The sequence below is a fragment of the Ovis aries genome, chromosome 3 (genome assembly GCF_016772045.2).
Source record: "Ovis aries strain OAR_USU_Benz2616 breed Rambouillet chromosome 3, ARS-UI_Ramb_v3.0, whole genome shotgun sequence".
In the NCBI taxonomy this organism is placed as follows: domain Eukaryota; kingdom Metazoa; phylum Chordata; class Mammalia; order Artiodactyla; family Bovidae; genus Ovis; species Ovis aries.
This window is the reverse complement of record NC_056056.1, coordinates 112564158-112577309: the sequence shown is the minus strand read 5'-3', so window position 1 is coordinate 112577309 and position 13152 is coordinate 112564158.

Here is a 13152-nt window from a genome sequence, read left to right as displayed (position 1 = left end):
TCCCTTCTCCACCTTGGGGACCCATCCTGCTGTCCAGCAGAACGCATCCTTCTGCCACTCAGTATGTGGCCTTTCTGTCTTGTTGATAGTTCGCTTCACTGCGTGAAAGCTTTTTAGTTTGACGTAGTCCCATTTGGTTATTTTGCTTTTGTCTCCCTTGCCTGAGACATATAAAAAAAAATTACTAAGATAGATGTCGAGGAGTTTGCTGCCTATGTTTTCTTCTATAAGTTTTGTGGTTTCAGGTCTTACATTTAAGTCTTGAAATCATTCTTAACTTGTTTTTGTGCATGGTCTAAGGCCAGCTTGATTCTTTTGCGCGTAACTGTCCAGTTTCCCAACATGATTCACTGAGGAGGTTGTGTTTTCCCCATTGTATATTCTTGCTTCTTCTGTTGCAGATTAATCGCCTGTATAAGAGTGGGTTCATTTCTGAGCTCTCTGTGCTGCTCTGCTGACATATGTGTCTGTTTTTATACTGGCTCCATGCTGGTTAGATTACTATAGCTTTGAGGTAAGTTTGAAATCAGGGAATGTGATACTCCGTTTTGTTTTTCTTTCTCAAGATTGTTTTGTTTATTCAGGGTCATTTGTGTTTGAAAAATATCATTGAAATTTAATAAGGATTTCCCTGAATCTGTAGATTGCCTTGAATAGTCGTTTTAAAAACATTCATTTTTCCAATCCATGTGCATAGTACATCTTTCCTTCTGTTTGTGCCCTTTCAACTTCTTTCATCAATACCTTGCAGTTTTCTGAGTACAGCTCTTTATCTCCTTAGTTAGATTTGTTTCTAAATATTTGATTCTTTTTGGTGCTGTTGTAAATGAGATTTGAAGAAGGAAATGGCAACTCACTCCAGTGTTCTTGCCTGGAGAATCCCAGGGATGGGGGAGCCTGGTGGGCTGCCGTCTATGGGGTCTCACAGAGTTGGACACGACTGAAGCGACTTAGCAGCAGCAGCAGCAGTAAATGAGATTATTTTCTTAATTTCTCTTTTGGTAGTTAATTGTTAATATTTAGAAACACAACAGATTTCTGAATATTGCTTTTGTATTCTGCAGGTTTACCGAATTCGTTGATGAGTTCTGGTACATTTTGGTGGTTGATTTCTTTGAGATTTTCTCTATATAGTATCATGTCATCTGCAAACAGTGACAGTTTTCCTGCTTCCTTTGCAATGTGAATTCCTTTTATTTCTTGTATTTATCTGATTGTAGTGGAAAGTCCTAGCCAATAGCCCTTTGGTTCTCCCAAACTAAGCCCCATTGACCTTCAAATCCAAATGTTCTGGGAGCTCATCTTCCTGGTGCAGGACCTCCAGAATGGGGAGCCCAGTGTGGGGCTAAGATCCCTCACTCTTTGGGAAGAACCTCTGTAATTGTAAGCAATAGTTGCTCTGTGAAGAGTTGTAGTTTTTGTTTGCCCATGGGAAGAGGGGAGCTCAGTGTTTTCCTACCCCAGCATCTTGGGCATTCTTCTACTTGTTTCAAATATCATTTCCAATCTGTGATCTGTATGTGAACTTCACCCATTATATTTTTTGATAGAGACAAGTTCTTAAATTTAATGTCTTTTTCATCCATTTGTTTTTTGTCTTAGAGTTTGTGTTTTTCAGTGTTGGTTTAAGAAGTTCTTCCGCACTCCAAAGCAAGAAAAATAATGTAAATGTTTCTTTTTCCTTTTCCATTAGCTTTTTAGATTTTCCATTTAAGACTTTAATACAACTGGATTTCCCCCTTGTATATGGCATAAACATGTACTCTTAATGGGGGTAATGGCACTTCCAAGAAAGTGAAGTTGGTTCTTAGAGGGTTAAAAAAAAAAAAAAAACTTAGATATTATAATTGTTTATAGCTCTTCACAGGTGGCGCTATTAGTAAAGAACTCGCCTGCCAATGCAGGAGACAAAATGAAACACAGGTTTGATCCCTGGGTCGGGAAGATGCCTGAAGGAGGATCTTCCTAGAGTGGCAACACATTCCAGTATCCTAGCCTGGAGAATCCCATGGACAGAGGATCCTGGCAGGCTACGGTCCATAGGGTCGCAAAGAGTAGTGCAGAACTGAAGTGACTTACCACACATGCACACACATAGCCCTTCAAGGACCATAAACAGATATATTCTATATCCATGATATTAAAATTTTATTGGTAATGGAGGAAAATCAGGGGGAAAATATACCTAAAAAGTTTTCTTCAGAGGACAGTAATGAAAACACTGGTTGAGAAATACTGGCATAGGCTAAGAATCCAGCATTACTTTTTTTCCCTAAAATGACACTTCCCTAATCTATTAAAACTTTATCAATTCTTTCTCTGAGGTCTCCCCTTTCGTTGCCCTTTTCCAAAATTGCTTTAATTAGTCATAAATTTAGTCATCTTATACATGTTAGAATAAGTACGTTGAATTCACTTTTTAAAGTCATACTGAAATTTTAATTGAGGTTGAATTTACTGACTAATTTTAGAGGACTGACATCCTTACATTGTTGCTATCCTTTCCATGAGTGTGATATAGCACTCCACTTATTTAGGCTTTTGTACCCTTGAAACATTTCTCCATGAAGATCCTGTACATTGTTTATTTGGTTAAATTCAGTTTATAGTGTTGATCACTATTATGAATGACATCACAGACTCTGTTCTATTTTTGGCTGACAATTGCTGATGCTGAAGAATACTATTGATTTTTGTGAGTGGATCTTGTCGTATCTGGCATTTTTGCTGAATTCTCTTATTAGTTCTAAACCTTTCTGTTGATTCAGTTGGGATTCTTATCTGAAGAAAAGAAAAAAACAAGGGGAAGGAAGGGAGGAAGGAAGGAAGGAAGAAAAGGATAAAAGGGAAATTGTGTCCTTTCTCTGAAGTAGCTAGGGAAAAGTCAGTAATCCAGTGAGCTCCCAACAGCGAAAGGAACAGTGAAGAGAATGCTTGTGGATCACACTATAATCATTGGCTGGTCTAGTTTATAAATCATTGGCTGGTCTAGGCAAATCTGCTTTGCATTTCAACAGTGAGCTTATTCAATTCCGCCTAATAAATATCTACAATTATTGTTGGCTTCCTAATTCATATGCGCCGTCCTTTCAGGCATATAATTATGACTTTCATGAATGTGTTGTGTTACAGAGGGGTGGAACCACTTGTACTGCTTTATCTCAGCAAGCAGCCCCGTAATCAATATTCTGTGGCCTTCTTTGAATAGTCATACTTAATAACCTCTTAACAGTCTCACTAACACTCACAGTGGGAAGAACATTTAAGTGCGTGAATTAGAAGAGGAAAAAACATCTCTTGAATGGTTTCCTAAATGATGACCTATCAAAAGTGGCTAAGTCAAAAGTGATCACTTTTACCTGGTGATCCACGTTTACTGCTTAATAAGAGCTTCAAGAGATTAGTTGCATCAAAACATACACACCAGTCCCTGAACTGAACAATACGCACAAAATAAAATTACGGTCCAGTGTAGAAAAGTTAGACAAGGTTTCCATGCAAACACATGGCTGTAGAAGCTGGAAATTTCCCAAACTATTCACCAGAAATCTACACGTCTTTAGAAACAAGTTCCTGAAAATGATGAAATCAATTGGAATGAAAATTTCTTTGCCACCTACAAAGTCCAAGAAATCACTTGAGTAATTTCTATCAGAATGAAACTATGGCATTTGGCAATATATAAGTATATGCACTTTTAATACCACCAAAGAGATTTCTACATAAAGCTTTTTGTAAGCTAAATGGATTTCAGAGGTAAGGCATACGGAGGAAACACTAAGATTAATTGTATTAAAGGGAACAGACTTCTCTGTATCTGTTACATGGGACATTCGGAAGGACAAATTCGTAGCAATGGGATTATCCTAGCTGCCCTTTGTACAGTAGACAAGACTCAAAGTAAAATATAATGGCTTAGCAAGGAGGGAGAAAATCATAAAAACATCTTTGTGAAGGCTATCCTGTGTAATTCTATTACAATTATAGGAAGAACATGAGATTCAAAGGAAATGGAATGAAACAACAGAGTCGTGATTTAATGTAGGTCGTCACTAAAGACAGCAGAGCTGTCAAAGACATTGTTAATGTGTTATACTTTGTACATATCTCTGTGAAAACACAAGTTCTCCCTATGTCCTAACTACGAATGATTAGCAGTCAGGAATTCTCCCTCCTCCTGTTGTTTTAAATCTCCTGTACCCAGCATGGTGCATAGGTACATAGCAAATGTTCAGTCTTGGAAATGCTCTGTTTTAAAGTCATGTGATTAGATGACTTTGCGCTATTTCTAGATGTTTTCATTATCATAGGGTTTGTCTAATAGGCATATAAGTTATTCTGCTGGAGCTACAGTGCCATGAATTAGTTCAGTCTAGACCAATTTCACCCCTAAGTTGGACTTTTAACTCTGCCAAATGCTCTTTGACAGTAGGTTCCCCAGTACCGAAGCTCTCGCCAAGCATGCATTATGTTGTTGTATAATTACAGCTCTCTAGTACTCCGTAGGGTATTATTAGCTCAAGCTGTAGCTCATTTGGTCTACATAATTACAGCAGACTCAGCAGTGAACACTGACCTACAAAGGGGGGATTTCTGGGGCTATTTTTTATCCACTTCAATTGACAATAAATGTAGTTATCACTAGGACTCCAAATTTTGAGAAAGTCTGATATTCACACGGCATTTGCAAGTACCTTTGGACTATCTAATATCATGCTGATATTTTAGAGCTGCTGTTTCCACTAATGATGATTGAGTGTTAATATTATTTGAACAAAAATTCGTTTTTAGCTGTTGTTCTTTCCTCTGGTGAGTATTTTCTGGGGAAAAACAATTAAGGGCAAAATGGTACAAAAGTGTGCAAGTCTTGGGGACTTCCATGGAGGTCCAGTGGTTAAGACTCAGCTTTCACTGCAGGGAGCTCAGTTTGACTCCTCCTCAGAAAACTAAGATCCCACATGCTGTGCAGTGCAACAACAAAACAATTTAATTTAAAAAGTAAAGTTAAAAAATTTAATGTGCAAGCCTTAAAGAATCATTCTGTTGGAGATTCTAGCTTGTTAAGATTTTATGATGCCTATGGCATATTTCTGTTTAATCACCCAATCGTGTCTGACTCTTTTCAACCCTTTGGATTATAGCCCCACAAGGTTCCTCTGTCCGTGGGATTTTTTAGGTAAGAATGCTGGAGTGGGCTGCCACTTCCTTCTCCAGGGAATCTTTCTGGCCCAGGGACTGAACCTGCATCTCCTGTGTCTCCTGCACGGTGGGCAGATTCTTTGCCCTCTGAGCCGTCCAGGGAGCCCAGGGCATATTCACACCTCGGGAAATTACACTTTCTTGCCATCATTGCACCTACGTGTTTTGCACCTTCAAACACCCCTTTGTAAGGGGCACAGGCATTAGCCCTTAAGCACCTGGCAGTTGTAGGCGTGTTGTCCTAGGGATCAGGATTGCCTGGCATAAGAAGTAGTAAAGACTTATGTGAACTTGGGATGGCAGTGAGGAAGGCTGCGGTTACCTGGCATTTCCTGCCCAGCGGGCTTCACAGAGTCTTCTTGCTCCCTACTCACTACTTCGCATCTAACGAGGCTCTGTTGCCTTCGCCTGTGTGTTCCTCTAGGGCTTACTTTCATTGCAAGAAAGGTTAAGGTGTGACCAAAGCATAGGGTGTGCATGCATACTTAGTCACTCAGTACTGTCCAGCTCTTTGCAGTCCCACGGACGGTAGCCCACGAGGCTTGTCCGTCCATGGAATTTTCTAAGCAAAAATACTGGAGTGGGTTGCCATTTCCTCCTCCAGGGGATCTTTCCAACTCAGGAACTGAACCCGTGTCTCCAGCAGCTCCCGCACTGGCAGGTGGATTCTTTACCACTGAGCCACCAAAACATAGGGCACTGAACTGAAACTGCCAATATCAACATCGATGAACTTTTAATTTTTTTAAAAAAGAAAGCATCCTGAAGATTCTTTTTATCTTTCCTGATAGAATCGTCATAAGAGTTAATGCTCTTGCACACTCTTTCACATTTGTAAAGCTCTGCCAAGAAGTCTCTTCAAGTGTGCAGTTTAAATCCCATTTTATTCCGATGCACACAATATTTTAATTCAAAGGAACTGCTTCTTAAGAAAGAACCATCACTTTTCAAACTACTCATAATTTACATTTGAAGAATGTATTTTAAAATATTCTGGCAGAAACTAACACAACATCAAAAAGCAATTATAATCCAATAAAAAAATGCTGATGATAAAAGCTATGGCTGGCTCAATATTAAGGATCTCTTTCCATCTCTCATGTGGAAACATACACATGAGCAATTTTCATTTCTGTGGTTAAAAGTTCATAGGCTAATAGAGGCAGGAGAATTAATTAATTCAAAAAAGCCTTTTTGGTACACCTACGTAATCAGCTAACAATCTTTAGAGGACATTTATTTTATTAACATGTGAACATTTTTCAGACTTTGGTTCAACCAATGACATACATGCACACACACTTTTCCTAATATCAAGTCATGTTACAGTAGGTTCCATCTAAAGCATCATGGCCTTTTCCTTACATGGATGTTGCAACCATCATAGAACTGAGTAACCATTGTGAACCTGAGTGATGGGCTACATAGGCAGAGTGGGCCTCTCTTGATAAGTGCCAGTGAAGTACAGAAATGTTAGAGCTGTTAGATGTCTTGGATATTATTTAGCCCGGAATATCATTTACAATCCAACTAAGGCTTAGAGGACCAACCTGACTTATATAACACTCACCCTGTTTCTAAAGGTAGAATCCAAGAGATTGTTAATAATAAAACCTTCCAGTTTGAATAAACAAATCAATTAGTAACTTACAAAAAGAATTAGACGTACACCATATGGTGTCTAATCAAGCCCTACCATCTTGAAAATTTAAGGAAAATATTTGAGTTCGGCAATAGCCATCTGAAATGTATTAGAAATATTTTATAGTAAGTGTTCATGTTTATATTAGATGCCATGAATGGTTTTCAGTTTAGTTCAGTTCAGTCGCTCAGTCGTGTCCTACTCTTTGTGACCCCGTGGACTGCAGCATGCCAGGCTTCATGCGAATCACCAGCTCCCGGAGCTTACTCAAACTCATGTCCATTGAGTCTGTGAGGGCATCCAACCATCTCATCCACCATTGCCCCTTTCTCCTCCTGCCTTCGATCTTTCCCAGCATCAGAGTCTTTTCAAATGAGTCAATTCTTTGCAGTAGGTGGCTAAAATATTGGAGTTTCAGCTTCAGCATCAGTCCTCCCAATGAATATTCAGGACTGATTTCCTTTAGGAGGGACTGGTTGGATCTCCTTGCAGTCCAAGGGACTCTCAAGAGTCTTCTCCAACACCACAGTTCAAAAGCATCAATTCTTTGGCGCTCAACTTTCTTTATGGTCCAACTCTCGCATCCACAAGTGACTACTGGAAAAACCACAGCTTTGACTAGACGGACCTTTGTTGGCAAAGTAATATCTCTGCTGTTTAATATGCTGGCTAGGTTGGTCATAACTTTCCTTCCAAGGAGTAAGCATCTTTTAATTTCATGGCTACAGTCACCATCTGCAGTGATTTTGGAGCCCCCAAAAATAAAATCAGCCACTGTTTCCACTATTTCCCCATCTATTTGCGATGAAGTGATGGGACCAGATGCCATGATCTTCATTTCCTGAATGTTGAGTTTTAAGCCAACTTTTTCACTCTCCTCTTTCACTTTCATCAAGAGGCTCGTTAGTTCTTCTTCACTTTCTGCCATAAGGGTTGTGTCATCTGCATATCTGAGGTTATTAATATTTCTCCCAGCAATCTTGATTCCAGCTTGTGCTTCCTCCAGCTCAAGGTTTCTCATGGTGTACTCTGCATATAAGTTAAATAAGCAGGGTGACAATATACAGCCTTGACGTACTCCTTTCCCGATTTGGGACCAGTCTGTTGTTCCATGTCCAGTTCTAACTGTTGCTTCTTGACCTGCATACAGACTTCTCAGAAGGCAGGTCAGATGGTCTGGTATTCCCATCTCTTTAAGAATTTTCCAGTTTATTGTGATCCACACAGTCAAAGACTTTGGCGTAGTCAATAAAGCAGAAGTAGATGTTTTTCTGGAACTCTCTTGCTTTTTCAGTGATCCAGAGGATGTTGACAATTTGATCTCTGGTTCCTCTGCCTTTTCTAAATCCAGCTGGAACATCTGAAAGTTCATGGTTCATGTACTGTTGAAGCCTGGCTTGGAGAAAACAATTCTAGTTAGAAAGAAGACATTACTATTTAACACTAAGCCTCCATAAGCATTTCTATGGACAACACATTATGCATTATGCTTGTCTCTGCCATTGAATGAAAAGCATTTCAAAGGCAGAGCACACACCTGACTTATCTCCCCTAGTGAGTACCTTCTGTTAATAACATTTGTTCAGTAGATGTTTCTTGAATTGAAATAAATTGTCACTATTCTGGCACATCCAAACACCAAAGGTGAATCCTATCTTTTATATACCCTTTCCGACTCATTAATGTTTATCCAATAAATATTTTGCAGACAGGATAGCCAGTACTAAGTTTTTTAAAACAATAGCTTGCACAAATGGGGTTTCAAAATACTTGAGGGAAAAGTACATGATGAAAACATTCATCTTTCAAGAACTTTATTGACTACTTAAAATATCAGTATGGCATTTTTCTTGAATAGCAACTGATTTAGAAATATACTCATTGGCACTCTCATTAGTCATTTAACTGTGATCTTGAAGGTACATCGACAATCTCAGTTGAAGAAGAATGCTTTCTTTATTAAGTTACCAGGTTGAGAGGGGGAAATAACTAAATATAAGTTATTTATAAGTTAAGGAAGAGTGTTATACGTAATGAGTCACTGAAGGTGGATGATCAGCTAGCCCGGATATGGTCTAGTTAAGGATGAAGAGGCTGGAGTCTGGGTATCATGGAGGAGGGTCTGGTAGGAATCAGCCGGAAGGAAGCACATGAGCAAAGGCAGAGAGACGCAGATGTAAGGGTCAGTGTACGCTTCTCTTTGCTCTAGAAAGCCAAGTACTGTTTGGAGGACCAGCTGGTTTTCTTTTTTTTTCATTTGGAGGAGAATTGCTGTGCAATGTTCTGCTGGTTTCTGCCATACATCAGTGTGAATCGGTCGTACATCCTGCGTACATGCTATGTTGATTCAGTCGTGTCCGCCTCTTTGAGACCCTGTGGGCGGTAGCCCACCAGGCTCCTCTGTGCATGGGATTCTCCAGGCCAGAATACTGGAGTGGGTTGCCACGCGCCCTTCCAGAGTGGAACCTGAGCCTCGTGTCTCCTGCATTGGCAGGCGGGTTCTTCCGCACTAGCGCCATCTGGGGAGCCAAGTACAGTATACCCCTACCTCCTGAGTCTCCCCACTCCCACCACACCCCCAACCCAGCCTTCCAGGTCGTCACAGAGCCCCATGCTGACCTCCCTACGTTATATAATGACTTCCCACACGGGAATGTGTACAACTCAGTGCTGCCGTGCCAGTTCTGATCAGTGGTCTCTGGTTTGTTTGCCGTGCGCCTGTGCCTCTTGGCACCTTGCCTAATTCCTCAAGTCACTTTAGAACGAAGGTCTTGCTTGGCTCTTGCCAGCCCCACTCCCACCCCCAAACATCTGAACTCCTCCTGCTGTACCCCGAAACATGCTAACCAGCTAACTGACTTTCCCAAGTCATCTTCATATCCTCCATACTGGCTTGCTGTGAAAAGAAAACCAATGATGCCTGTAAGCTGGCCAGCAGGATGCTTGACGAATGTTACTTCCATTCCCCTCCGAGCAATGTCCGCTAGCTGGGACACCTCTGCCGCCTTCACCTTCCACACACACCCAGACCTGTGGCATGCTTTCCTGACACACCAGCCGTTTCCTGTTGGCCTCCTCTACTCCCCACGGTCTGCTGCCCGAGGGGGAAGCGGGCTCTGCTCTCTGGCCCCGCACGGCCTGCTCCGACTCTCCAGTGGGAGGCTCTCACTTCCCAGGGCTGGCCCCTTCCAGCCTGCAACTTCCTGAGGACTTGTCCTGAAATTGGATTCTAGGAACTGTGAGTCCAGAAAAGGGTAAAGCTCGGGGAAACAGCTATTTCCTAATGTTCGAAGACCTGACTCATAAATGAGGAATTAGGCCAGTTTCTAAACACTTTATGCTCTTTGGTGGTCCAGTGAAGCTTATGAATGCTTTCTTAGGACAGTATTTTTAAATGCACAAACCATAACATATAGGATTACAAAGAAGCCAATTATATTGAAATACAACCAACGAAACAAGCTTGTGATGCAGCCGAGTGTGATGTTCTATGAGCGTATATGCCCTCCTGCCGTGCGTTCCTTGTTCAGTCACCTCCGTCTGGGGGGCACCTTCCTTCTAGCAAGGAAGACTAGAGAAGAGTGCAAAAATGTAAAATTTTCAAATAATACAATGACAGAACAAGGTTTTTGGAGATTTCATCCCTGTAGTTGGACTCAGAACCCACTTCTGATGCCGTTGCCCACTTCTTTTAATCATTAATGTTATTAAATTTTTAATCTCTGAGGACTTTTTCTTCATGGTTGGACACTGGCAATGTACTCCGGGGAAGAAATAAGAACCGCCCACTCTCAGGGGAGCTTTGTAGACTGTCGCTTTGATTCTTGCTAAGCTGGGTTTCTCTGTCCTCTGGCAGACCACAGAGTGATGAGTCACAGACTGAGACTGATGACTTGCTATGTTCAAAACAACAAGCAAAAGACATTCATTTCTCATTTCTCTCAGGAACTCATCTCCATGTCTCCCTTGGTATTTAAGACTGTAGTTTTCTACGTCTGTGAGTCTGTTTCTGTTTTGTAAATAGATTCATTTGTATTATTTTTTAGACTACACATATACGTGAAATCATATGATATTTGTCTTTTTCCATCTGGCTTACTTAACGTAGTACGATAATCTCTAGGTCCATCCAGGTTGCTTCAAATGGCATTATTCCATTCTTTTCTTATGGCTACGAGTCATGGGGAAAGGAGGGTGGGGGAGGGATAAATCGGGAGTATGGGATTAACAGATACACACTACTACATATAAAATAGATAAGCAACAAGGATTTACTGTATAGCACAGGGATCTATGCCTGCAAAGGTCCATATAGTCACAGCTATGGTTTTTCCAGTAGTCATGTTCCAATGTGAGAGTTGGACCCTTAAAGAAGGCTGGGTGCAGAGGAATCGATGCTTTTGAACTGTGGTGCTGGAGAAGACTCTTGAGAGTCCCTTGGACTGCAAGGAGATCCAACCAGTCCATCCTAAAGGAAATCAACCCTGAATATTCATTGGAAGAACTCATGCTGAAGCTGAAGTTCCAGTATTCCAGCCACCTGATGCGAAGAGCCAACTCATTGGAAAAGATCCTGATCTGGAAAAGATTGAAGGCAAAAGGAGAAGAGGCCGGCAGAAGATGAGATGGTTAGATAGCACCACTGACTCAGTGGACATGAATTTTAGCAAACTCCGGGGAATAGTGAAGAATGGGGAAGCCTGGTGTGCTGTAGTCCATGGGGTCTAAAGAGTCAGACATGACTTACCAACTAAATAGCAACAATAGGGATCTATATCCAACATTTTGTTATAACCTATAATGGAAAGCAATCTGAAAATATATAATAAATATCCATATATCTGGGCTTCCCAGATGGCGCTAGTGGTAAAGAACCCAACTTCAGTGCAGGAGACTGGGTTCGATCCCTGGGTTGGGAAGATCCCCTGGAAAAGGACATGGCAACCCTTTCCAGTATTCTTGCTGAGAAAATCCCATGGACAGAGGAGGCTGGTGGGCTACAGCTCACAGGGTTGCAAAGAGCTGGACACGACTGAAGCAACTTAGCACAGCTCATCTATATAAATTAATCACTTTGCTGTAGACGTGAAACTAACATAGACTGATAGACACAATGAGTTGGATTTGGCCAAGATAATTGCACCAAATCCTTACTGAGCCTACTGCTTGCAAGGCAGTATGTTAAACATTTTATCCTCTCATTTTGTTTAACAAAAACTCTGTGAGGTATTAATATCTCTGGTCCCCATTTTATATGAATGAGCAAACGAAACAAAGGGATTGAACAATTTACCAAAGAGTGTTGGGACTGGAAGTCAATCCATGTCTGTTAGATTCCAGAGCTCAAGTTCTCTGTTTTCAATGACTAGTGAACTTTGACAGTAATCAGCCAGGCAGGCCACTGGGAAATATTGCTGAAATACTTGGTTTATAGCTCTGCACTGAAGCCTTCTATCCATCTATAAAAATGTGCCCCAAGCTACTTTTTAAAAAAAAAAAAAAACTCTCCGTGTCTTTAATTCCTTTCAGAAAATGCAGTTAATATTCCCTTAGCTCCCTCTATGTGCTGGTTAGTGCAAGAAAAGTTATTTTTATCAAGAAAAAAAGTCTTTCCTGGGGGTTGGTTTCATAAATGCAGCCACATCTGCTGCATTTGCGAGTCTGGCTGAAGCCGCTGGGGTGATGGGCTGAACTGGGACTCTGTCTTGGTGACACCTAAGACACCCCCTGCAGTACGCATCCACATGGCCTCCTGAGAGGAGGAAGACCACTGGGCCAGGTCACTGCGGCGGGGAGAGGGGGGAACTGGGATCCCAGTACCTGACTCAGATTGCTCACTGTTTATGAAAACTGGCATTCACCCTGGACAATATTCTCCTTAAGGACCCTCCTTCTAGAAAAATCCTTTTAGTGCCTCCGCTGTTTCTTGATCTTCTGCTCAGGACTTCACGATTCAAAAATAACGATTTATGGAACTGCCAGAAGTTACTCAGATAATTTTTATCAGTTCAAGTCAAACACTTGCTCCCTTTTGTTTAAGCTGCCTGGGTCTGCTTTGCCAAAGAATATTTTCATCAGTAAACACTGGGCTTTGCCTAATAGCCAAATAGGAGTCAGAAGTCCAGAAAATGTATAGGATACTTGTAGTAATTATTACAGTAAGAAACATTTTGTGGGAATTTATTCTTTAAGAGAAACATAGACTACAAACACTGGAATCTGCTAGAAGAAAAAGGGGAAATCTTAGGTTGGTTGAATTGGAGGATTTTTGTGTTTTTATATTTCACTGCATCATTTCGACTTCAGTTTGC